Below are 25,817 nucleotides of genomic sequence, written 5' to 3'. Positions count from 1 at the left end.
GGCAACTGTTGATCCACCAGCCTTTTTATCGCCTTTGTGCTCCCACTCTACTTCCATCTGAGTCAAATGTACAGCCTGCTCTCCCGCAAGGAGGGAGAATGTCATGCAGGGTAATGTCATGTGGGAATGAGCCAGCTGGAGACACTCTCTGTTTCCAAGCACCAGGGCTCTTTTGCAGAACCCAGAGGGTCACCTCTATTCTAGTTTACTCAGATTTGTATACATCTGGTGTTGCACCTGAGTTTATGCTGGTGCCATGCAGGAATTTTATTCATTATTATACTTTGAGACTTCTCTAGCACGCTTCAGATGAAGATCTCAAAGCTCTCTACAGAAATTAGGGACTTGATTCGCTCGGTGCCCACATGACCTATGCAAGTATTATTAAACACCTTTTCGAGCAAAACAGAACTCTGAGTGTGTGACCAACTTTAGTACACGCAATGAGTCAGAAGCAGAGCTGGCAATGTAATCCTGGAACCCAAACATACTCCACCTAAAAGGAATAAACAATAAGAGAAATAGCCTTGTTGGGAAGTTTGTAACCAATATTTTGTTAATTCAAGAAAAAGGCATTTTCTTACCTTATCATGATGATCCCTATTTTCCCGCTCTTGACCCTACCCTATGCCCTCCCAACCACCTTTCTAAGTTTCTCTGGTGAATTGTTTAGTGCAGCCCATGCTGGTCTTGCATTTTATAATGACTACAGGCAAAAACTAACACCTCTTATGGAATTCTCCCAAACGTTAGTGCTTAAAACAAACAAAACCAAACAACTCACAGAACACATCTGGGATGGTTTAGTTCTATTGCCTTGGTTGTTTGTTTTTGTTTGTTTGTTTGTTTAATTATTTTGCACTGGTGCCTAGGAGCCCCAGCCATGGACCAAGATCCTGTTGTGCCAGGTGCTGTACAAAAAGATAGACCAAGTGCTTTGGGGGCAGGAACTATGTCCATCTCTAGTTGGAATGGAGATGGACCAACTTCTGTCCTGAAGGAACACATGTGAGGTAGGCTCATCCTGTTTAACTGCAAGATGTAGCCCCTGGGATCTATAAGGGAGGAGATGCACCCTCCCCCAAAATGAAGTCTAGTTTATGTGCCCATTCTGGGCTAAGAGATATGAAACTGCCAACCAGCTACAATGAGAAGTGTGATGGTTTTCATGGAAAGTATTTTTGAATTAAAAAAAAACGGGAAAAAACATGCATTTATAAAAAACTGCTAAAGGAATCTGACACTGGGGTGGTGTTGCCTGGTGTCAGGGGTGCCTTTTATACATGGGTGATGGAGGATGAGCTATTAGGGGAGGAAGGGAGGTAGTGGAATCTCCTTCCTTAGAGGTTTTTAAGGTCAGGCTTGACAAAGCCCTGGCTGGGATGATTTAGTTGGGTTTGGTCCTGCTTTGAGCAGGGGGCTGGACTAGATGACCTCCTGAGGTCCCTTCCAACCCTGAGATTCTATGATTCTATGAAACTGACAGAGCAAGAACCAGCTGTGACAGTTGGACATGGTCTTCTTGAATTGACCTGGCACAGCACTAAAGCCAGTTGTGAGAAAGGTGTAACTGACTTCCAGCCAGGGGAAAGGAATCTGTAACTCGTAGATTTGACTTTAAGGGCCAAAAGCAGGAGAAATCAGCCATTGGTTGTAAAAGCAAACAGAAATAACATTTACTTTCCCCCAGTTTTTCCTGATTACCACTCATTCATTCCCCACCCACCCCCGCTAAAAAATCCATAAGGGTTTGGCTTTGCTTTACATGGCATTCTCTTTGCCACACTACAATCGGCACCACACGACAAAAGATTTATGCAGGCTGTTTCCACAAGCACTCTGTGATTTATAAATTCAGTCAAAAACACCCATATTCTGCCAGGTAAAATACCCTGCCAGCTAAGAGCAACAGTTATGACCCCTTGCTGATCAGCACATTCAGGCCGACTTCTTAGTGTATGTGCAATGTGACTCAAGTGGCACGTGACCAGGATTCATCACTGAATTTGGTCCACGGGCTGGCTCATTAGCTTCCCCAGCTTGGGCCGGGTACTGACGGGGAGCGCGAGGGGAATGCTGATCCATGCCCCCCTTTCAGGAAGTCACACTGGAGGCTGGCTCTCCTGCCAGAACAGAGTGGACAGACTCACCCACTGTAACCTTAAGAAAGGATAATGGTTTCCTTTCCATAGTCAACAGCAATTCGCATACCAGCCTGTACTAAGGTAGCTGGCCCTTTAAATGAAATCAGGCCCACTCTCCTCTTCCAGTTCAGGTGCATCTGAGTTTGGTGTAATGAGGAGGGTGGGGCTGCCCCAGGAGTTATAAATGAGAGACAGCCCAAAGGCAAGTGAGAGACAGCCCAAAGGCAAGAGAGAGTCCAGAACTGAGAGTGCCAGAAAGTGAGCTCCGAGTTGGATTGAGAGAAGGGAGTAGTGTGAGTTTTCCTGGTTGGGTAGTGGAGCCAGATCAGGCTGGTGAAAGCAGGAAGGTAGCTGGGGTGTCCCCTAGCTGGAGAGCCACGAGAGGGCTGAAGGCTGAGAGCAACAAAGGGAGAGCTGTCTGCTGGCTCTTTGAGCTCAAGAGCCGACGCTGGAGGGGCAGAACGGGCTGAAGACTGGGGAATGATGGAGGGATGAGCCTGCTGACATCTCCAGGTGAGAACTAAAACCATACCTGAGCAGGAAACAGAACAGAGAAGCACACCAGTGAGTGAGGCATGGTGAGAGATGGCTGGAGCTGTACCTGTACCTGAGAGGTGAATATAGTGAGAGCAGCCTGAGCTGTACCCACTGTGTTGATGGGCTTGTGACAGGTTGAATCACAGAAACCCCCTTGGGAACTGCCAAGAGACTACTTCTGTCTCTGCTTTCTCTGCCAGCTCGGGACCCCAGCACCCTGTCTTGCTGAGCCAGACACTCCGTCTGTTCCAACAAAGACCCAGGGTCTGAATTACTTGTCCCAAAGCTGCAGACTTAACTGAAAGAAGCTTATAAAAGTGTTCTTGTCTTTAACACTCAGATGCCCAACTCCCAATGGGGTCTAAACCCAAATAAATCCATTTTACCCTGTATAAAGCTTATACAGGTGTAACCCCTCTGCCAGGCTGAAACGATAGTAGCAAGGGCCAGGTTCAATACCTAGGGGTCCCTTCCCCACAACGTAATGCAAACCAGCTCGCCCCCCCCCAGACTTTTGGTGTAGCAGAAAGGTTTGGTCAAACCGTGAGCAAAAGACCCACCCAGCAAATTGGGCCGTGTTTCTTTTTCTGGCCCTTGAGTCCAGCAAACCCCCAAATCACCCACAGTCCCAAAAGTCAACAAAAAGTCTCTGTCCTGTCCCAGGTCAGTGCAGCCCCAGAGTCTTCTCTGAGAGGTCCCCCCCCCCCCCCTGCCTGGGGGAAAAGGCACGGGGGGGGTTCCAACTGTGCTGGCTCTGTGGGCTGCTCTGCTCTGCCAGCTGCTCGGGTCCACCAGCTGTCCTGTGATCTGCTCCGGCCGTCCTCGCGAGCTGTTTAGCTCCACTCCGCTCTGCCAGCTGCTCTGCTCCACGGTATTGCTTTCAGCTCCCCACGAACCCATGTGCCCCATCTAGCAAGCGCTATCCAGCTGACAATGAAATACACAGGGTAAACTTATGAATTGCTTGTCCTCTGTAACACTGATAGAGAGATGCACAGCTGTTTGCCCCCCCCCACCCCATGTATTAATACATACTCTGGGTTAATTAATAAGTAAAAAGTGATATTATTAAATACAGAAAGTAGGATTTAAGTGGTTCCAAGTAGTAACAGACAGAACAAAGTGAATGACTAAGTAAAATAAAATAGAACATGCAAGTCTATGTCTAAGAAAACTGAATACAAATAATACCTCACCAGTTCCAGTAAGCTTCCTTTTACAGACTAGTCTCCTAGTCTGGGTCCAGCAATCACTCACACCCCATATAGTAACTGTCCTTTGTTCCAGCGTTTTTCTGGTATCCTTGGGGGTGGAGAGGCTCTCTCTTTAGCCAGCTGAAGACCAAATGGAGGGGTGTCCCACAGGCTTAAATAGACTTTCTCTTGTGGGTGGAGACCCCCTCCTCTCTCCTATGCAAAGTCCACCTCCAAAATGGTGTTCTGGAGTCACTTGGTCAAGTCACATGTCCATGTATGACTCACAGTTTTTACAGGCAGAAGCCATTGCCCACATGGTATCTCGAATGTCTCCAGGAAAACTTCTTATGTGGATTGGAGCATTCCAAGATGCATTGTTCCTTATGTGCTTCTTGATTGGGCACTTAATTTTGTGAATTCGTTTCTCCAAGAACTGACCAAATGCTCTACTCGGGTGCTTAGAAATCAAGCCAGTACATGGCCAATATTCATAACTTCGAATACAAAAATGATACATGCATGCAAATAGGATTAATAGTCAGTAGATCATAACCTTTACCTAGATATGTTACATGGCATATGTAGTATAGAACATATTCCAGTTATGTCACATAGTCATAAGCCTATTTCTATAAAGCCTTATGGGGGGCACCATCACAGGGCTGTTGGGACCTGAAAGATTAAATGTCCTGTTTGGACTGTGTTGGGGAATTCTGGCATACGGGTGTGGGGCTTCTGTAACAAATTAGCCCAGCAAAGCTTGTGTGGAGCTACTGGGGCCTCCAGAAGAGGGAAATTGAGGCAGAGGATTCTTTGCAGGCACCTGTCCCTGCCAGCAGGTAGGGGATCTTGGGGGACAATTACCACACGGGTGGGGTGCAAAGTAAACTTTATTAAGAAAATGCGACAATTGGGGAGGGTCCTTTTTGTGAACAGTATAGGGGGTTCAATAGTAGGTAATACACACAGTGGTGAACAATTAACACTGAAATATAGAATGTGAGGTGTATCAGAGAGGAAAAAGTAACAATGGGGGTTATGCTAGATTGGGGGGGGGGGAAGAGGAGCACGTGGAGCAGCAGGAGATTTAAACAAATCTTATCTATGATCTAACTTAACCAAGACTACACAAATTAGCAAGTAACAAAACACAAAAAAAATTCTCTACTAAGCCTAACTTACAGATAATAAACCTAACCTAACTAAAAAGTGCACCTTATACCTGGGGGTGGGGGGGGTGGTGTGTGTGGCAGCAGCAGAGCAGCAACAAAAGCTGCCCTGCCCAGGATAGAGGGAGGCAGGGAGGCACAGGCTTATTTCAAGCAAAGGGACCAGGCAGAAGAAACAGATTACAGATAAAAGCCAGCAGCTAGAACAGGGAGGTCTGCAGAGAGAGAGTACCAATCCCAGGACAACAGCAGAGGCAGGCAGGCACAGCAGCAGCATCCACAGGACAGAGGACTATCAGGAGATCTCCAGGCAAAATTCGTTGTTTTGTGGAGGAGTTTCTCCCAAAGACCCTAGCTGATCAGACCAGGTGCAAAAGTAAGACCTTCTCCGAGGTCTGCTTAGAAAATGTCTGGTTTATATAGGCAAACTAGGGCAGTTTTCCCCGCCAACTTTTGGATTCCCCCTTTTTACAGGGAGGGAGTGACTTACATGCTCAGCTATGTGGCCATATAAGGTCTTGCATTCTGGCAGTGGCCATGACTCTTGCTAGCCCATGGGCCGGGGCAGCCACAGAGAGAAAAAAAAAAGAAAATGCAGCAGGGCGGCTGTAACAGACAGCACCCAATTTCTGTATAGAGCTCCTTAAAGTGGCATAACAATCTGCATTTCTTCATGTCGACTGTTTTTTAATTCAGAAACATTAGGATAATATTTAACCTTGTCATTTCTGTCTGTAAACAAAGGCTGGTAGGAAAATTTTCATCTACACTTTTTTTTTTGTCTGCTTTCCTGGAAAACTTTTGAGTTTTCATTGGAAAACTGTATCGGAAAATTTTAAAATATTTTAATCTGCAAACCACAAAAAGGGGTTTGATTCAGGATCATTTCCCCTCCCTGGTTTTTGGTATTTTTTGGTTTAACTGTAACTTTTCAGTGGCCAACTCTTAGCCCCCAAATCACTGTTCAGCTAAATGTCAAAATTTCTGTACGAGGCAAATCCCCATTGTCTAGTCAGCTGTACCATAAACATGGTTTGCCAAGACCAGAGACGGGTAACCACAAAATATAAAGAACAGGTTTTCATTTTGTAGTAAAAAGAGTCTTTAAAAGGCAGGTAATAGAATTTAATGGTCTATGATCCTTTTATGAGCTATTTAATTACCGTGGCCTATTCTGGGTCCAGAGGCCTGTTTGATACCGTAAGTAATGGTTCAAGTATTTATTCAGTGAAATTGCTAATATTGCAACTTGCCTTGTTCTATTTCTGTATTCTGGTTTTATGGGCTTTACTAGCGTCTGAGAAATTATAGTCATGTCACAGGGAAAGACAGTTTCATTCAAAACAATAGTTAATGAAAATTTTAGGGCAAGCTATCATTTTAGTTAAGTAATTCATGGAAGTATTTTTTTATCACGGATTTTTGTGGCTACTTAAAACAAATAATTGATATAGCTTTTATTATAACTGTATCTACACTGCCTCATAATTGTGCCTCAGCTCCGTTGTATTCCTTGATCTTTGTCTGATGCCCTCTATTTCTGTTAGTGTAACAAATCAACCGTTCTGCCTAACCTTTATTAAAGGAAATTAGTAACTAAATTCATGAATGTCATGGGACTGATTCAGCTCCTGTTGCAATCAATGAGAATCTTGCTTTAGATTCTAGTGGAAATTGGATCAAGTCCTACTTATTTCTTTTTATTTTTCTGAATATAGAAAAGAGAACAGCTCTTAACATATGTTTCCTTCTTGTCTAAACTACCATAAAGCCTTAACTCAACATAAATACAAGAAGGAGACATATGGTAAAAATGGTTCTCTTTTTTGCTAAAAACAAACCAAAAGGAAAACCTCGTCTTTTAAGAAGGAATTATATTTTTAACATATGTCTCTTAAATGTGTGTTGGAATTAAGGCTAGAGGGTAGTTTATCCAAGAAGATGAGATGTGGTAGTGCTTTTTGAAGAAAGCCAAACCGAAAGCATATCTTAAAAGAGGACATATACCATTGACATGTGTCCTTCATTCATGCATATCAGCGTTATGAGTTATGGTAGTTTTTGAAGCCTTGGATGGCAACAATGTGTTGTGGAAGAAAAATAATAATAGTTTGGAGTTGATAAGTTTTTTGTACTGGTGTAGATCCAGAAACAGAAGTGTGGGGATTGACCTCAATTATTTATTTCCTAGCTTTTCAGCATTTGAAGAAAACTTAGAACAGTGCAGCCTTACCTACAATTAAACAAAGTAAAAGGGCCTTAATGCAAATGAAAACCAAGTTTTCTGTGAGTGTTAGTGACAGATCTTGCAAGTATTTTTAGAGGAGCAGGCATACAACTGCTGTTGCTGGAAGCTGCAATTTTAAATAATGACAACTGGGAACTGCTGTTCTATTTATGGTAACTGTAACCTGATCTTGGCGGGGAAATGTCACCACCAACCTAGCAATAGCTTATCCATCCAGGATGGCTAGGAACACATCAGGGGTATTAATAATCGCTTTTTATTTCTCACTTAAAAAGCTAGAAATAGTGATGTCTGCTTTCGAGCATTCCGATCCAGTTAATTGCTTTCAGGGAAATATAATCAAGAACCATTATCAGCATGTATCAAACTGATACATTCCTAAATCATTGCTCAGGTTTAGATTAGAGTAGATTTCTGATTATAGTAAACTCACAGTTTGCTAGTTTTGCAGCTGCCTACAGAGTCTGGTCTTATCATAGAATGTCTTGTTTTGTTTTTACAATGGAGAAAGTACTGTGCAATATTTCATAGGGCATCTGAACACTGACAAATGCAACTATTTCATGTACAATGGGATCCCTCAGAAGACTTTGATCCCATTTTATATATTGAGACTCAAGAGACACCAGACCAAATCCATCTCTGGTATAACTTCACTGGTCTCTAAGAAATATATGCACAATTCTCAAAATGTCTTTGGTCTGTCCATATTTATGCTTTGCAGGGCTGATACATAGCAATCGATAGGTAAATCACAGGCATTAAGATCAGAACTTTGACAATCACTACAAAATAGCTGATATGTTGCAATAGCTCACTGCCAGCGAATACAATCAAGTAATGCTGTCACAAGACATGGTGAAACAATGGTAAATCATATCTGTCAAAGAGCAAGGGTGTTTTTATTGTTCAGGCACAAGACTGCATGTGAGGAGCTCTTGTCACAGAATCAGGAAAAGAATCATGTTATGAGCACGTTCTACAAAAGAGATGCTGACATATGTAGGCTGTTAATAAATAATGTGCCTGTAATGGTGACCGGAAATATGCAGCAGTGTACGCAGGCTTTCTAAAACCAATCCAAGTTGTTGCTGGGCACTGCAAATGGCTTCCTTTGTGAAGCTCTTTACAGCTTCTCTTGGCTTCACAGACTCCTTGTGTGAGCTTGAAAGGAGGACGGGCCAGTGGTTAGGGAACTAGCTTAGGTCTTAAAAGACCTGGGTCCAAGCTCCTGCTGCTCCACAGACTTCCTGTGCGACCTTAGGAAAGTCACTTAGCTTTTTTTGTGCTGGTCTGTAAAATGGGGATAAATAGCACTTCCTTACCTCACCAAGATATTGTGAGGTTAAGGACTCTGTGGTGCTCAGTGTCACAGTTCAGGGCAACTGCACCTGTGTTCCATGGTATGGTCCAGCTAGGGCACCTACTCTCAGGCTTCCAGCTCCCCCACCACTGCCTCTCTTGGGCAGAGGCCCACATCTCTCTCTCTCTCTCTCTCTCTCCTGGCGGGGGTATTTCAAGGCTTCACAGCTCCCTACCTACACTGTGAATTGCCCAATAAAGTCACACTACCTAAGCAGGCCTGCTTGACTCTTCTCCTCAGACAATTAACAGTGTAATTTCCACACTTATAAGTTACCCAACAGATCTTTCTAAGCAAGCACATTAAATGTTGAGGTAAAAACGTTACAGAGAAAACATGTTAAAAGCATAAAAAAAAACCCTACACTTATGCTAATGAGCTTACCACCCCCTGACTCCAACAAAGCTCTGGCCAGTGAATCGTCCTTTGCAACTTACTCAGGGTTTTCCTGTGACTACAAGTTCATGAATCATTTTGCTCAGAACAAGCACCCTCAGGAATCTGAGGGTCACTTGGGTCTTTGAAGAGACCAGGAATAGGGAATCAGCCAGAATCCCACACAACTAACAGTTCATTCTTCTTAGCCCATTGTTTAAAAGAGTCCTTTGAAGCTCATAACACTTCTCAAGACTTACATTAGTCATGTCTCCTAGACAAGTTACATACAATCCCACAATAACACACACACATTTCCATTTTGACTACAGTGAGCTCCTAAAATGCTTGCACTTAATTCAGTAAAGTTTGTCCAGGATATTGCAGGAAATTGCTATACTTGTCACACTTGGCTATGACAGTAAAGGGGACCATATAAGTATCTAAGATATATAGCCTGGATAAAACAGCCATGCTTCTTTATACCATAGTTTCCAGGTGTAAAATGAAGATGATGATTCCCTATCTGATGGGCTATGGTGAGGCTTCATTAATTTAAGATCCTTGAGTGGAAAATGATTGCCTGAATGAGGGCACAGTAGGATGATTATTTCCTATATATTTTATTACTACTACTAAGATATCTCACTGTTAGGATGATTTTTTTGAGACAGCGCAGTGGTAGATGTAGGGTGACCAGATATTTGGGACTTTGTCTTATATACGTGTCTCTTGTCCTGCATCTCCTGTCCCAAATTTTCATGTTTTCTATCTGGTCAGCCTAGGGACATTGAATATAATAGGTAACATATAACCAGGTAACAAATATTTTCACAAATCAATATATGGTTTGTGAAAATATTTGTTACCCGGTTCTGTACCTGCTTCTCCCTGGGACAGAAATTTAACCTTTGTGTTGGAATGTAACAGTGTCACTGTTCAAATTAAAAACTACTGCTGAGTGCAAATAAAAACATTTCATAGGTAGTGACATGGCCTCTACTACCTACAAATGTGGTGGTGATTTCAGCCCAGTGGGAATTATAAGTGCACAGCAGTTCTAGGAATTGACTCTGTTTGCCAACCTCTCGAGATTGCCTGCAATTGCTGTGGTCAGTGGAGCTATGTTGATTTGCACCAACTGTAAATCTTTCCCACTGTTCCTTATCTGGTCTTTCGTATGTTTTGCGGCATCAGTCAAGCATAGAAACCATTCCTATCACGACTGCTGTCAGACACCCGAACAGTAGATTTTGACTAATTCAAGCCACTGACATAAAAGCCTTCAATCAGTGAGGTTGCAATGTGATATGAAATGTTTCCATGTTCAACCAGAAGCAAGAGGCTGAGCATTAATGAGCTACAGAGCAGCATTTGTAAGAAACACAGACACTAATGAGCTGTTCATGTTGGCTTTCTTTTTTGGTCATTCCAAGAGGTGAGATGTCACATTATAACCTATTAGGATGTCTCTCTTCCAGAATATCTTGCAGATTAAGTTAGCTGTTCCTCAGCCCATTGGGCAGCAGTTGTTTGATCAAAAACATTATCTCAACCACCAGCAGCTGAATTTTTCCAGGAAACAGAATTGCTCCTATTTTTTAATAAGTTGAAAACAACGGTGTCAAAGAACTCCATATTAAAGCTATACAAAAGGAGCTACAAATGGTATAAGTGAGGTTAATAAGTTTAACAAATACTATAACCCAACTTAAATTTTAAAATGTAATGTCATCATGACTTTAGTGCAATGCCACTAATGTATAATAGCCAAACATGCTGAAAATGTATGCAGATTGACTATTTTCTGTTATAAATCAGTGTCCCAGCTAGACTCCTAGAAACTTTCAGCAATACCTTGCAATGATCACCAATCAATGTAGCTTGAATGTGGATATTTATTTAAACACATTCCTTAAACTCGATATGTGCTTTTAGAACCTATATATGCATACTATATAGGTATTGTGTGTGTGTGTGTGTGTGTATGTATGTATATATATACACATACACACTATATATGTGTATTTAGAAGCTTGATGTGATTGGACAACCCAAAGCTAGAGGATATAGCATGGGCCATGGCTCATGAGCCACATGCAGCTTTTTTACACTTAAAATGTGGCTTATGGAGCCTCGCATGCCCCCGCCACACATTTTCCACCTGCCAGACTGGGAATGGGGAAAGCTCGGGGCTTCTGCCCTGTGGCAAGGTGGTGAGTCTAGAGGCTTCTGACCTGCAGGGAGGAGGGTCTCAGGACTTCAGCTGAAGCTCTGGGCCCCAGCAGGCATGCCTGGTTCTCAAACTTCTGAAGATTATTGTATATGGCTTGGAGGGTCAGGAAGTTTGGCCAACCCTGGGATATAGAGTCAAATCAACAGCAAATGTCTCTTGGAGGAGTTTAAGAAGGTGGCATTGAACAGTAATATATGCCAGTTCAGAAACGAAGACTAGATACACTGGATAAATTATTTCCTGTGTATTGTCCTCTCTCTAGTTAAAAAATTGATTTGAGTGGTTTCGGTTGATGCTATTGATTTCCATGGTATATTTTTCATGCCATAACATACCACTGAATATTGGGCCTGGTAGAAGGGAGATTATTTCATTTGTTTAGTTACCACATGGGGTTTGCTATGTAATACACTTGATCTTGACTAGAGCAGGGCAAAATTTGCCATACCAACCGTTTTGTTGATGAAAAATATGGATTCAAGTTGACCAAAATAATTCATGAAATTGGGTTGATTTTGATAAATAGTTTCAATAAAAAAAGACATTTCAGAAATGACAAAATGGTTCATTTCAGCACTTCTGAAACAACAGTTTGACTTTTCATATCGGAAAGCTACTTTTCATTTTGGAATTTCTCTCAATTTTATATAGACATTTTTAATCCTCCCTCCTTACAATCACAACAAAATGTTCCATTTTTGGGTTGGCCAAAGTGTTTTAATTGATACAAAACAAAACTTTTTTCAACATTTAGGTTTGTCGAAAATTTCAAAATATTAATTTTGGTCGACTCCAACCAAATTAAAAAAGAAATTGGACTGGCTTCTGAACCAAATATTCTGTTATTAGGTCAGCCCTCATCTTGACATCTACCCGTCCACCTTTTGTCTATCTTTCTGCTATGTTTAGTGGTGTCCATTATCAAGTTAATCTTTACTAACTGTTACCAAACTATAGAATATCAGGGTTGGAAGGGACCTCAGGAGGTCATCTAGTCCAACCCCCTGCTCAAAGCAGGACCAATCCCCAGACAGATTTTTGCCCCAGATCCATAAATAGCCCCCTGAAGGATTGAACTCACAACCCCGGGTTTGGCAGGCCAATGAGCTATCCCTCCCCCTATCTATCTGAGATGTCAATTATTTTTTGTACTATATTTAAGGAAATATTGCTGTACTCAATATTGACTCATAGGACTGGAAGGGACCTTGAGAGGTCATCTAGTCCAGTCCCTTATCACAGGGTGGTAACTGATAGCATGGATTAGCTCAGAATGGTAAAATTTTAGTCATTTTACTTTCTCATTTCAAGAAAGTCAATGAAGTCTAGTGGATAGGGCATCTGACTGGTAATCGTACTTGGTTATATTACCAGCTCCACACTTGCTGTGTGATCTTGAGCAAGTCATTTCACCTTGCAGTGTCATCTCATCTTCTGTCTGTTTAGATTGTAAGCTCTTTGAGGCAGGGAATGCCTCTCGTTAAGTATTTGATTATTATCTAGCACAGCGGGGCCATAGTCTTGGTATGTCTAGGCAATACAGTAATATAAATAACTTTATCCAATTGCAAATGAGGTCACAAGGTGCAGAGCCTGATGTCTTTTTAATGGCAACCCCTCTGTATAAGCATTTACTTTTTTTCACTTTCAAAATATACCAATCCCATTTTTCAGTAGGTGCATGTGGAAGAATATTTAAAATCCATGCAAAATGAATTGTCTGAAGGAATAAATATTCCTAGTCCCAACCCCAAAATTAGGATGCAAACTGGAACTAAATCAGAGTGTACAATTCTATGTAATAACTCAAGAGTCTGAGCTGGAAATGTTGGAAAGTGGACTATTGAGAATGAATGGTGCCATGATCTTTCTAGCTTAATCTGGAGTTCTAGAGCAGAGAGATACTTACCACCATTGAAAATTAAATTGAAACGTGGAATCACTCAGATTAACAAATCATAACTAGCTTGGAATGATCTCATACTGATAGAGTGAGAAATTCCACGCAAGTGGGGAATTCTTGGCCTCTACCCAGGGCCGGTGCAAGGATGTTTCGCGCCCTAGGCGAAACTTCCACCTTGCGCCCTTCCTCCCCCCGCAGCAGCTCCCCACCCTTCGCCCTGAGGCAGCCGCCCCGCCCCAGCTTACCCCTGCTCCACGCACGAGCACCCCAAGCATGCCGTCGCTGCTTCACTTCTCCCGCCTCCCAGGCTTGGGGCACCTAAGCTGATTGGCGCCGCAAGCCTGGGAGGTGGGAGAAGTGAAGTGGCCATGGCGTGCTCGGGGAAGAGGTGGGGCAGGGGTGAGATGGGATGGGGAGTTCCTCTGTGTGCCGCCTCCCTTACTTGCTGCAGGCGGCCCTCCCCGCGCTCCCCTGCCCCAGCTCCCTAAATGCCGGCGGCGGCCGAAGATCCAGTCACTGATGAAGAAAATGGCGCTCCCCAATCTAAATGGTTGCACCGACCCTGCCTCTACCCATCACTAGGGCCCTACCAAATTCACAGTCCATTTTGGTCAATTTCACAGTTATTGGATTTTTTTAAATCACAAATGTCATGATTTCAGTTATTTAAATCTGAAATTTCAGTGTTGTAATTGTAGGGGTCCTGACCCAAAAGGGAGTTGGGGGGAGGGGTCAGAAGGTTATTTTTTTTGGGAGGGGGGTGGGTTGCGTTACTGCACTGCTGCTAGATGTGGCACTGCCTTCAGAGCTGGGCAGCTGGAGAGAAGCGGCTGCTGGCAAGGAATCCAGCTCTGAAGGCAGAGCCGCCGCCTGCAGCAGCGCAGAAGTAAGTATGGTATTGTCACCCTTCTGCACTGCTGCTGGTGAGGCGCTGCCTTCAGATCTGGGCACCCAGACAACAGCTGCTACTCTCCGGCCATGCAGCTCTGAAGGCAGCGCAGAAGTAAGGATGGCAATACCACAATCCCCCTAAAATAACCTTGTGACCCCCTGCCCCAACAACTCCCTTTTAGGTCAGGACCCCCAATTTGAGAAACGCTGGTATCCTCTGTGAAATCTGTATTGTGTAGGGTTAAAGCACACAAGACCAGATTTCACAGTGGGAGGTCAAATTTCATGGTCCATGACACGATTTTTCATGGCCGTGAACTTGGTAGGGTCCTACCCAGCACCATGCTTTAGCTGTCTTAAGGACTTCAGTTCCCAGGGTTAGTCAAGCTGGCACGTTTTACACAGGGGCACTAAATTAGCCATTGCTGCAGAAGGGGAATGTGAAATATCACTGTAAATTAGGCTTGTCCGTGTCATTGTCTTTGAATCTCCTCTTAGAGGGGGAAAAGACAGATGGGTTGGTTATAGGAAGGTGAGCAAAAGCTGGATGTCTAGAGCATGTTGTTGAGCTGCTGTATGCTGGTCTATTCCATATATATCTTCAGTAACTGCTTATCTAGACCTCCTGGTGAACAAGTATGTTACCCAATGGAGCAGTCACTAATTCATCCATCCAGCCATCTGTGTATCTTAGGGTTTTAGACCTGCTGTCCATCACTGCAGTAGATGAGCATCTTCCACGGGAAATTGGTAGCAGTCGCAAAGTCTTTATTAGTAGCAAAGAGTCCTGTGGCACCTTATAGACTAACAGACAGATAAGGTGCCATGGGACTCTTTGCTACTTTTACAGATCCAGACTAACATGGCTACCCCTCTGATAAAAGTCTCTATTGGACTTCATGACGTCTCTTCCACACATCAGGGCCCAGTGCTTGGGTATCTGCATCTACTGCTTAGGTGATTCGGAGAAAGGAAAAGAGGCCTTAAAGCTCAGGAATAGGAATCTGGAACGAGATCTGAGCTGAGATTCACCTCCCAGGAGGTATGGTGGAGCTAAAGTGGCTCTGGGGGCCTTTATGGCAGTCTCCTCTGGCGGCTCCCAACACCAGGGCTTGTGGCTGTTTTCCTCAGTTTCTATTGTGGGGGAATCCTCCTCCTAGCCTGAACTGGGATTTTAGGGTCCCTTTAGGCCATTCCAGCCCTTCAGCCCCAGCATACAGAGCCCATAGAAGTGGTGAGGATCTTGCCAATGGCTTCTATACCCAGCTGTGCCAAAGGTGTTCCATGTGACCGGGAGCAAGTCACCTAACTGCCTTGTGCCTCAGTTTCCCCACTTATGAAAGAAGGGGTGCAGTGGGGATTAATCAAGAAACTATCAAGTGTCTTGAGATTCTTGGATGAGGGGCATTATATTTGAATTTTCACTTTATTATTGCAATTGACTATCTGATTGTCCAGCGATGTCATTAGTGAAATGAAAATTGTTCTCCTTCAGCTAGAAAAGTAAACGCCTTTGATTTTTCTTATGTGGCTAAAAATCATAGACTGCCTGCATGCTTGACAACTTTACAGAAATGTGATGGGAGAGAAGAAACGTGATTCAAACTTAGAAGCAGGGCATTTCATTGTTAATGATGAGACGTTTAAATCCATTAGCCGCCTTTTCCCTCCAGTTACATGTTTGTAACCTGCCTGCCTGCTGGAAGCTATCACTTTTTGCCTCTGAGTCGTTCAGAAGCTGGCACTGATCTCACACCAAGTATTGAGCTATATTCTGAGTCACAATTAATATCCTCTGTGTGGCTGCTACATCTCTTTCATTTGGAATCTTGATATGAATCCTGAAATTTGAGAGTCTCCAAGTTCTCATGCAGGGAAAGGAAGGGATGGTAAGAGCTAATGGATTTTGCCTTCAGTAATAAAGCTGTGCAAAACTCTGGTTTTGGTCCCTGTAGATTCTTACCCCAGGAGTTCAGAGCAGGCCTCTGTCAAATCTGCCAGACTTCTCAATGTTTCCTATATTAAACTAGGCAAAACTGCTACCGATCATACAGAACTGTAAATGACTCAAGGTTCTCCTGAAAGTTCCATGAACTTTGATGGGCTTAGCCCAGAGTAAACTACAGAAGTTCTGCTTAGCTCTGTAATGACTGTTCTCAGTTACTCCATTGATGTCCCCATTACGGGAGTAAAATGGTACTGGGAATCTTGCTTCACAGCAGAGGAGAGCTTTAAGGAAGGATGTGAGGGTGGATAATGAGTTATCCTTTAGTCTGGAGAGTAGCTTTTGGGTTAATCACATCCACAGAGATCACAAAAGCCATTGAAGCAGTCTTTTGGCAATCCAGCTGCTCCACTTACATCAGGCCAAGACGTGCCTACAACCCCAGTTGGCTGCTTTGGCACCATAAGTCTTTCCTTTTAGTACAAATTCAAAGAGAACACTCACCATGAGTTCCTCACAGACATACTCTATCTATGTATCTATCGTGATGTGTGAACTAAAAAGCCAGCAAAAGAATCTGAATTAGGGTTTGGTTTCTATAAGCCAACCAAGGATACTAGTCCATAGATTGTCTGAGTCTACATAACTGGGCTGGAAATTTCACATCAACACATAGACTTCTTCTTGAGGAGATTTTTGGCACTTTCTGATTCTGGTTAGGATGGAAATGGCATGAGAGAGTATTTAAGGCCTTTTTGCTTCTTACTGGAGCCTGTAAGTGTAGTGAGGTGCCAAAAAAATTTTCAGGGAGAGAAAATAAAAGCAACCACAAATAAAAGTAAAACCCAACTTTTCAAGCTGCGAAAACAAGTGTGGTTCTAGTATTGAGCATAGGTTTGTAAAAGGTCCATTTCATCCAAACCAACTTAATCTTCTTTAATTATGTCCGTTAAGAGCCTCCGCCAATTTCCATAAAATTAAATAGGGCCTGATCCAGATCTCATGAAAGCCTTGGACAGTTCACATTGATTTTAGTTGCAAGTGGATAAGACCCTAAAAATGGAATGTGTAAGAGATGCAATGTGTAGTTCTATAGATTCCATACTACCTACATTTCTCAAATTTGTTCTTCTTAGAGTGGATTGCAAAACTTTGAAGGTCAGTCTAATTGCACTCTTATTTTATAAATTGCTTTCTTGGCCAGACGATGCCACTCACAGTAGATTAAACCTGAGAGACACTATCTCTGCCTTTGTTTTATAGAAAAGATTGATAAGTGATTTACTCTCTGTAGAATGCCTTATAAATGTGCTGTTAGATAAGTGATATCTGTCTATCAAGATAGATTGTCATATGGAATCCTTTTCCTTAAAGAATAAATGGATCTATTCCCACTCCCCAATACAAATGCATATGGGCCAGATTCTCAGGTGGAGTAAATGGACATAGCTCCACTGAGGTCAATTTACACCAGCTAGAGATCTGGCCCCTAATAATTTTTCTCTTGCTGTAATTTTCTCTAATGCAAGCCTTCATCTCTTCTCACTGAACTCAGATTCTGAACTCATATAATTCTTGCATCTGGTTATTTACTTTCTGCTTTGTATTCTTTTGGTAGAGTTTATTAACATACTACATTTTTCTCTCCTGTTCAACAATGTGTGCTGCATCCTTAATCCCTGATTTATAGTCCACGTTTGTTTTCCGTAATACTCTTTTGTTGAAAATCAATAAACAGGCAATTTAGAAAAAAGGTGGTTCTCTCTAAAGTCTAGTTAAAGAAACTGCCAATAATTAACAACAGAGTGATCCTGCATTCCCTGTGCATTCAAAACTCCCATTGACTTCAGTTGGAGTTTGGGCTTCGCAAAGACTCCAGAAACTTGGCTCAGGCTTTTTGAGAATACCTGGGCCTGAGTAGTGAAGTTGCATCTAGTGTTGTACAAATCTGTTCAGCTAAAATTCAAATCCTAACCCAAATCTCACCAAATTTGAACCCAGCTGTTTTTGAGATTCCAAAAAGGATGTTTCCCCACTCTATCTAAAGGTCTGGGGGGAGGGGGCAGGGAGAACAGTTTAAAATGTCTCTATTTTTGCATGCTCAACTTAAGGTCTCTATTTAAGTTCCAGTAATCACTGACCATCCACTCCCTGAAAATTAACCCGCTTTAAGGTGGGCATCCAACATCTCACATCTCATTAGAAAAAATGTGGCTCATTAAAGGCTTTACCCAGCTGGCAGATGGGCAAAGGGTGGGTGTTCGGCACTTTTAAAGGTGCCATTCAGGTGTCCGAGTTAGGCACTGAAGGCCAGGTCTTGAAATATATTTAGGCACCTAACTCCCATTGACTTAAATGGCAGTTAGGAGCCTAAATACTTTTGTGGATCTGGCCCCAAAAAGCTAAGGCACTGAAAATCACTAAACTTGAAAATTTAGGTCCCGATGTTTGTAGGCCTGAGACACATAGTGGTTTGGGGGAACTTATTTGAAATTAACACCCCATCACTGACTGACTTGACATGTGCATCTCTCCAGGTAGTTCCATTTTCTTCTGGGTTACATTGTGTATAGCAGACAGAGCTGGAAGTAATTTATTAGAAAATTATATATACAAAAGCTTGCAACAAATGCCTTGTCTTTGTCAATATGTAAATGGTATTGCCTGATGAACAAAACCTTACCTACAGTTCTATCTATTCCACGCTCTAATCAGTGCTTGTATAAATGCAGTTTAATAATTTATTACCTTTTAACTTTGGTTGAGCTTTATTATGCTTTTCATCTTTGCTGTAAATATGTAAAATGCTGTTAATCAACCTTTGTTGGTGAATATTTGATTAATAGCTAGCAGATGTAACTTGCCTCTGTGTATACGGTGTTAAATGTAATGTACCAACACATAATTCATTATTTTAATAACATGTTGGGATAATAAATCAAAGGAACTCTTGAGAATGCAACAGCCAGAAATACCAAGGGAAAAGCCAGGCATTGCTTTTTCCCTTTTTTTTTTTTTTTTGGACTTTTTTAATGAAGAGTATAGTCCCGATTTTCAGAAATGCTGAGTACCTACTGTTCCTCATCTTATTAATCATGTTTGTTACAGGAGTGCCTATGGGTCAGCTGAGAATGGGGCTCCACTGTGGTACAAGCTGTAGAAACACAGAATAAGACAAGCCCTGCTCTGAAGAGCTTACAGTGTAAATAGATGATACTCACAAAGGGTAAGAGAAAAGGATTAAACACACAAGTAGAGAGGAAAATGCAGCGGTTGCAAACATCATATTCGTTCCCTGATTTGTTTTGGTTTTTATTTTACTTGAGTGGGGTCATGTTAGGAGAACAATAGCTATGTGGAGAGACATTTGAAGGGAAGGGTTAGGAGGGGTGCAGCAAACAGCCACTCAGCTCAGGGGAGGGAGAACTGCTGGAAGCAGCCTGGTGGCAGTCCCTGTGTGACTTGCTTTCTGCAGCTGCTCTGCCGGGTTCAGTCTCTGGCTGGTTCGTTCCTGCAGTTTCTTTCCCAATACTCATATGGCTGAGAGGGGGGTACTGTACAGTTCCTAGTGATGTCAGTTGGTTGTAGGGATTCCACATGTGACGGGTCAGATGCCCCGTCCCAGATGCCACCTGATGTGCTGGGGTCTCACTGACCCGCCTGCTACAGTAGCCTGGGCTCCCTCTCCCTGTCTAGCTGAATCAGGCGCTCTGGCCTCTGGCAGCAAGCCAGGATAGGGACGCCCCAGCTGTAGAATCACACAGTCTGCAAACCGCTCTCTGTGGGAAGACTCAGCTAGGAAATTGCCCAGCACTCACGTGCACACCTCCTTTGGGTGTAAACACAAAATAATATTGTCTTGCACTGTAGAGAAATCTACACACGTATGCTCATAAATTCGCCCCCTCTCTCAATGTGGAGGAAGATGCATACAACCTCTTGCCCCCCCCCAGTTATAAATTGCACAAACTGGATTTTATAATAAACAAAAACAAGTTTATTAACTACAAAAGGCAGATTTTAAGTGCTTATAAGGGATAGCAAACCAAACAAAGCCGATTACCAAGCAAATAAAACATAACATGCATACTAAGCTTAAGATCTTGAAGAGACTGGTTTCAAGAAGTAATTTCTCACCCTAAATATTGCTTTTGGGCAGGTTGCAGAAACTCCTGAAGGTTAGCTACCCTGCTTGAAGCTTAAATATTCAGACACCATATTCACAGATCAGATCCCCTTTCCAGCCTGAGCTCAACCTTTCCCCCCACCCCCTGTCTTTGTTTCTCAGATCTTTCCAGCTGTCATCCTGGATGGGGATTCAGTGAAGAGTGAACCAAGATCAACTTACTCCCCAGCCTTAAATAGAATTTACACGAGGCAGGAACCTTTTGCTTCCCAGTCTTGACCTCCCCTCTTTTTAGTGGAAAATCACTAGAAATCCAAGATGGTGATTAGTACCAGGTGGCATGACCCCATGAACTTGTAGTGTTTAAAGCAATGTCCCAGGACCCTTCTCAGGAAGGAGAGAGATTAGTATCTTCAAAGTCTTACTGTTTTTTCCTAATGGCCCATCAAGGCTGATGGCCTGCTGTCTGGTGCGTGTTTCCCAAGTACACACAGTTGTAATTCTTACATAGTCAATATTCCTAACTTTAGATACAGAAATGATATATGCATACAGATTGGATAATCACATTCAGTAAATCATATCCTTTCCAATGATACCTCACATGACCCATCTTGCATGAAATATATCTTAGTTATGCCATATTCATATAATAAACATTTTTCTATAAAGAATATGGAGTGTAATGTCAAACAATGCTTCTGAAAATCAGGTCTATGTCTCAGGGCTTGGCTACACTTACAAGTTGCAGCGCTGGGAGTTACAGCGCTGCTCATGCAGCTGTGTAAGGGCCAGCGCTGGAGTGTGGCCACACTGACAGCTACCAGCGCTGCAGTGTGGCCACACACTTCCAGCGCTTGTATTGAGGTGTGGTGGTGCATTGTGGGCAGCTACAGAACACCTCCCGCGCGTTGGCTGCTTTGGCGCTATTGTGGGAAGGGAAGAAAGGGAAGGGAAGTCCGCGGGTCATTCCGCTGCGCCCGCGCGTGGTGCACTGCATCAGCCACCATTCATTCATTCATTCGCGCAGCGCGCGCCATTGTGTTCTGTCTCTCTGTTCTCTCTCTGTGATGGCATCTGGTGGTGGCCGGCAAATCTGCTGATGACTGACTGCTGTCAACTCACCAGCACAAGCAACACGTTTGCTGGCTTCAGCTCCGCTCCTTCCAGAGTGAGGAGACAGAGAGAGTCCGGCGATGATATTCTGCTCGTGTGTGCTTGCGTGTATGCACGGAGTGCTTGCGGCATTCACTTCAGCACCGTTGCTCTGCGCTTTTGGGCCGCGGGCTCGGATCACAGGACAGGTGGGACATGGCCGTCAGGTCGGGGAGGAGGACTGGCATGACTCAGAACTTTGAAAAGCCTTTTACTGCTCATGGTGCTGTGTGCTGGGACTGCTGCGGCGCAAGGACCCAGATTGAAGCTGCCCTGAGATTGAGCTGCAAATTGGTGGTGCAATCTGGGTGGGGCTTGCAATCGATCGGGACAGTCGGTCGGTCGGAGGTGGTCGGTCGGGTCGGGGAATGGGGAAGTGGACCGTTTGCATCGTTTGAGCAAGGCATTGCCGCAGACCGTGACTAAGAAAGGCAGGCTGCTACATGCGGGACGGATGGGCAGGCACAAATGGGTTTCCCAAACTGGTGATGATGAACTGGGGGGCCTATTCTGGGGAATTCCTTCTGTGGCCCCTGGCATCAGAGTGCGTTACACGTGTATTTTTCTTCTCTCATGGTTGGCCAGGGCGATGGTATTTTCATCGCGCGGTCAGGCTGATGGGCACAGGCTGGCCTGAAAGGTGTGCAGATGGGCCCTCGCAGGATGTGATGGCCAGGAGAGAGACAGGAAGGCAGGGACTTTCAGGAAGGAGATCAGGACATTTTTTTCAGGGATGTCAAGATCACAGTGGGGATGACGCCCTGCTACTGCTTTGGCTATTGATGCAGGCCCTAAGCTTGAGGAGCAGGACCAGACTATACAGGGGGACTAGAGGGTGCAGACAAGAGAGAGTGTGTGTGCTTTTGAATGAAGGCTCTGTGGAGATTTGGTGTTTGGAAGCTTTACTGAGATGCTGGAAAGCAGCATATAATAATGGAAACTGTAGCATCCATAATATTTAATAAGGGTGAAGGGAAGGGTGGGAGTAGGATTTGTGAAGACCGAGGTGAGGGGAAAGTGGAAGAATAGAGAGGCACAGCCAGCCAGAGAGGCCTGAGAGCAGGCCCACAGGTCAGGGATAGAGGATGGGAAGCTTGAGGAGGAGGAAAGGAGAGGAAAGAGCTGGAATTGCCCTTTTGCAAAGAATTGCACTGTGTACTTGCCTATTCTATTATCCATAATAAATAATAATATGCAGTATTATTTATTCTGCTTCTTATAATGTGTCTGGTGTCTTTCACTATCTTAAATAATAAAGGTTTCAGTCACTTTTATTGATAATAAAGAAAGAAAAAAAAACAAAAAAGACAGACAACAGACAAAGAAACACACAACAGAGGGGACACACACAGGTGAACTGTACAGTCACAAGTACAGTGCACAGTGTGCAATGTGCATGTTAGAATTGAATTTTGCACTGTGTGCATATGCTTGGGCATTGGTGCTGGGGTGACTTGAGGGTAAATGGTGTGGTGGGGGGTGGGTGGGCTGGGGGGTGTGGGTGGAGGTGGGGGTGGGTGGGTGGTGGGGTGGGTGGGTGGGCCTGGATGCTGGGAAGGTGGTTGACATTTGGGGCACAAGGCACAAGGGGTGGCGGGTGGGGGCTGGGGCAGGTACAACTGCTGTGCTCTGGGGGCTGCTGCACTCGCTCCTGCTTTCAGCTCTCAGGATGTGCATTTCTTCCGCTCCTTTTCTCCCTGCATTTCTCTTTTCTCTTTTCTCTCTCTTCTCTTTTCTTCTCTTTCTCTCCTTTCTCTTTTCTTTCTGCTAGGCCACTCTCTTCTCTCTTTTTTCTCTGTCTCTTTTCTCTCTGATTTTTTTCAAATTTTCAAGCTTTTTGCTGTTGGGAAAATTTTCAGTCCAGTCAACAGGTGTCTGTACACACAATCTCTGTTAACACAGCATTGATTGTACCACATTCTCCAGACATGACAGACAACAATGACAACATCTAACACAAACAGCATTGTGCAATCTATCTCCCAAAGGAGAAACAAAAACAGAACAGAAGAATGGATGAGAGTGAGGAGGGAAACTTGGAGTAGGAGTGGAGGAAGACAGTGGAGAGATGTAGGTGAGAGAGGGAAGGAGGGCTTGGGTGAGAGTCTCTATCTCTTTTCCTGGGTGGAGTCTTGTCCCAGATGCAGGGGTGATCACCTCCCTGGACGGGTGATTTCCCTCTCTCTAGATTCAGGTCACTCTGGGGGAGCTCTTTTTTCCCATGATCCATCCCTCAAAGACCCTCGGCGCGGCGCTTAGAACAGCGGGGGCTCCCCCCCCCTGGCGAGGCGCGCGGCGGACCCACTGCGACAAGCCACACAGTGGCTGGGCCCCCCTGGCCCGCGTGGGGGACAAGCCCATAGGTGGCTCCTGGGCTAAACCTGCAGGAGAAGCAGATTACGCGCTGGGACCCACATGCTGGCGCTCGCCCACACCACATCTATAACCTGCAGCATGCATCCAACCCCTTTCCAGTCCAACATCAGACCACACCAAAAAACCTACATTTCAGCATGCCGCTCCTCTGCTTGTCCTGTCCTTCGGCTGCTGGCCACTCTGCGCCTGCTCTGCTCTGCTCTCCCTCTCCTGCTTGCCCTCCTGGGCTGCCTGCCTCCTCCTGGCTGGCCGCCCTTCCCCTGGCTGCCCCCTCCCTGCCCCCCTCCATGCCCTCCCCCCTCTGCCTCCTCCCCCTCTCCACATCTCCTGAGCCCCCCTCCTGTCCTTCCTGGCGCTGGGGTCACCCCAGTATTTGTCCTCTCTCCAAGTAAGGGTCCCCCAAGTATTGATGGCCATCTCCACGTTCCTCGGCTTGTCGGCCTCTCACGCATCTTTGTAGGCCACATCTCCAGCCGCCCCTGCATATCTGCTCAAAGATCTCCACCCACCTATCCCTGATGTCCATATCATCTGACCCAGACGCCCTACCCCCGCTGTAATTCCCTGGCTATCCAGCAGCCTCCTGCATATGCCTCCTGTGATCTGCCCCCACCTGCATGCAATGATGGAGAGGGCCTGATGGTTGTGCTGGCACCTAAACTGATTGACTGATTGCACTGCACCTGCCAGTTACCTGCTTGGAGAACTGAAAGAACTTGGTTACTGGTCACTGAAAACTGATTAAATTTAGGCACTTTTTTTCAAATTGGACAGAGCAGGAAGGGAGGGAGCAGCATTCAGAGACAGGAAGGAGGGTCAAGGTGAGGTGGGCTGACTGCTGGGCAGGCTGGAATTTGCTGAGGCAGCTGCAGCAGCTCAGCAAGGCACAGCTGGCCAGCGCTGCACCAGGTGCCGTGGCCAGCGCGCTGCACTCGCAGCAAGCAGCGCTGCAGCGCTGCAGTGCAGCGCAAGTCCAAGCGGTGGCGCTGGTAGTTGCCTCTTGCAACTGGTGGGCGCTAGAATCACAGCAATGAAATCCAATTCAAGGTTGATGCTCTGTTTAGAGAGCCATAATATTGTGGGGTTTTAGCCTGTGCCAAGTGGGGGGGGGGTCAGTTTTAATGAGAAAATTCAATTAAAGTGGGCTATTATCAACAGGATGAAAAATCACTTTTGTAGTGGTAATCAGGGTGGCTCATTTCAAACAGTTAACAAGAACGTGTGAGTAACAGTAGTGGGAAATTAGCATGGGGAAATTAGTTTTTGTAGTGACCCATCCACTCCCAGTCTTTATTCAGGCCTAATTTGATGGTGTCCAGTTTGCAAATTAATTCCAGTTCTTCAGTTTCTCATTGGAGTCTGTTTCTGAAGTTTTTGTTGTTGAAGAATTGCCACTTTTAAGTCCGTTATTGAGTGTCCAGGGAGGTTGAAGTGCTCTCCGACAGGTTATGGGGCTGTCTGTAAGCGAGGACTGGCCTGTAGTGGCAGTAGCTCCTTGAATGGAATAACTCCACATATGACATACAGTTGCCATCCAAGTGGAATAGTTCAGACAACCACTAGAGCAACTGAAGATTAACTTAAAGCTAATATTTGGCAATTCTCCGTGGTGTGACAAGTCATCTGAAAAGGCACCAATTGTGACAATGTGTGTGCATTTCCCATCATGCATCATAAAATATGGATTTTGACAGTCCTGGTTGCAGTGCTCCCCGGATAAATGCTAGGCTCTTGTTCCCACCACAACAATGCCGGTTTATTATTGATATATTTTTCTGGGATGATGATGAGCAGAATCTACAGGCAATTACATTTTCATGGATTATGGTAGATAAAAGAATGAAACGGAGAGTCAAAGGCAGTTGAAATGCAGCCATCTAAAATAAAATGAACTAGGCTGATTGTAATTTATCCTGATAATTGCATCCTTTCCAAAATATTTGATGTTTCTTGACCTTTTCTGAAAAACAAAAGGAAGTATATTACCCTGAAAAATGGGGCAGCTGAGCCTTGAATATGCTTTTACAAAATACTTGAAGGCATGAACTTAAATTGTAAAGGATGAGACGGGTGTATCAAATTATATTAAAAAGCTGGACTTTTTTTTTAAAGTGAGAAAAATAAGCAGCTTAGGGAACAATCGAAAGAAGAGT

General features: G+C 44.2%; 1 long non-coding RNA gene across 2 annotated transcripts in view; it reads left to right on the top strand.

Moving 5' to 3' along the window:
- The first annotated feature begins 2,390 nt into the window (after positions 1-2,390).
- The window catches only part of LOC120386372, a 49,879-nt gene continuing 26,452 nt past the window's right edge, over positions 2,391-25,817 (top strand). Inside the window, exon 1 of one of the 2 annotated variants that reach the window (XR_005589687.1) lies at positions 2,391-2,657. This is a non-coding gene — a long non-coding RNA (uncharacterized LOC120386372). Of the gene's footprint in view, positions 2,759-25,817 lie in introns of both variants that reach the window. The other variant, XR_005589686.1, reaches the window with a different exon arrangement.

Source organism: Mauremys reevesii, linkage group 18 (assembly GCF_016161935.1).
Source record: "Mauremys reevesii isolate NIE-2019 linkage group 18, ASM1616193v1, whole genome shotgun sequence".
Lineage (NCBI taxonomy): Eukaryota > Metazoa > Chordata > Testudines > Geoemydidae > Mauremys > Mauremys reevesii.
This window is presented reverse-complemented; position numbering and strand designations above follow the sequence as displayed.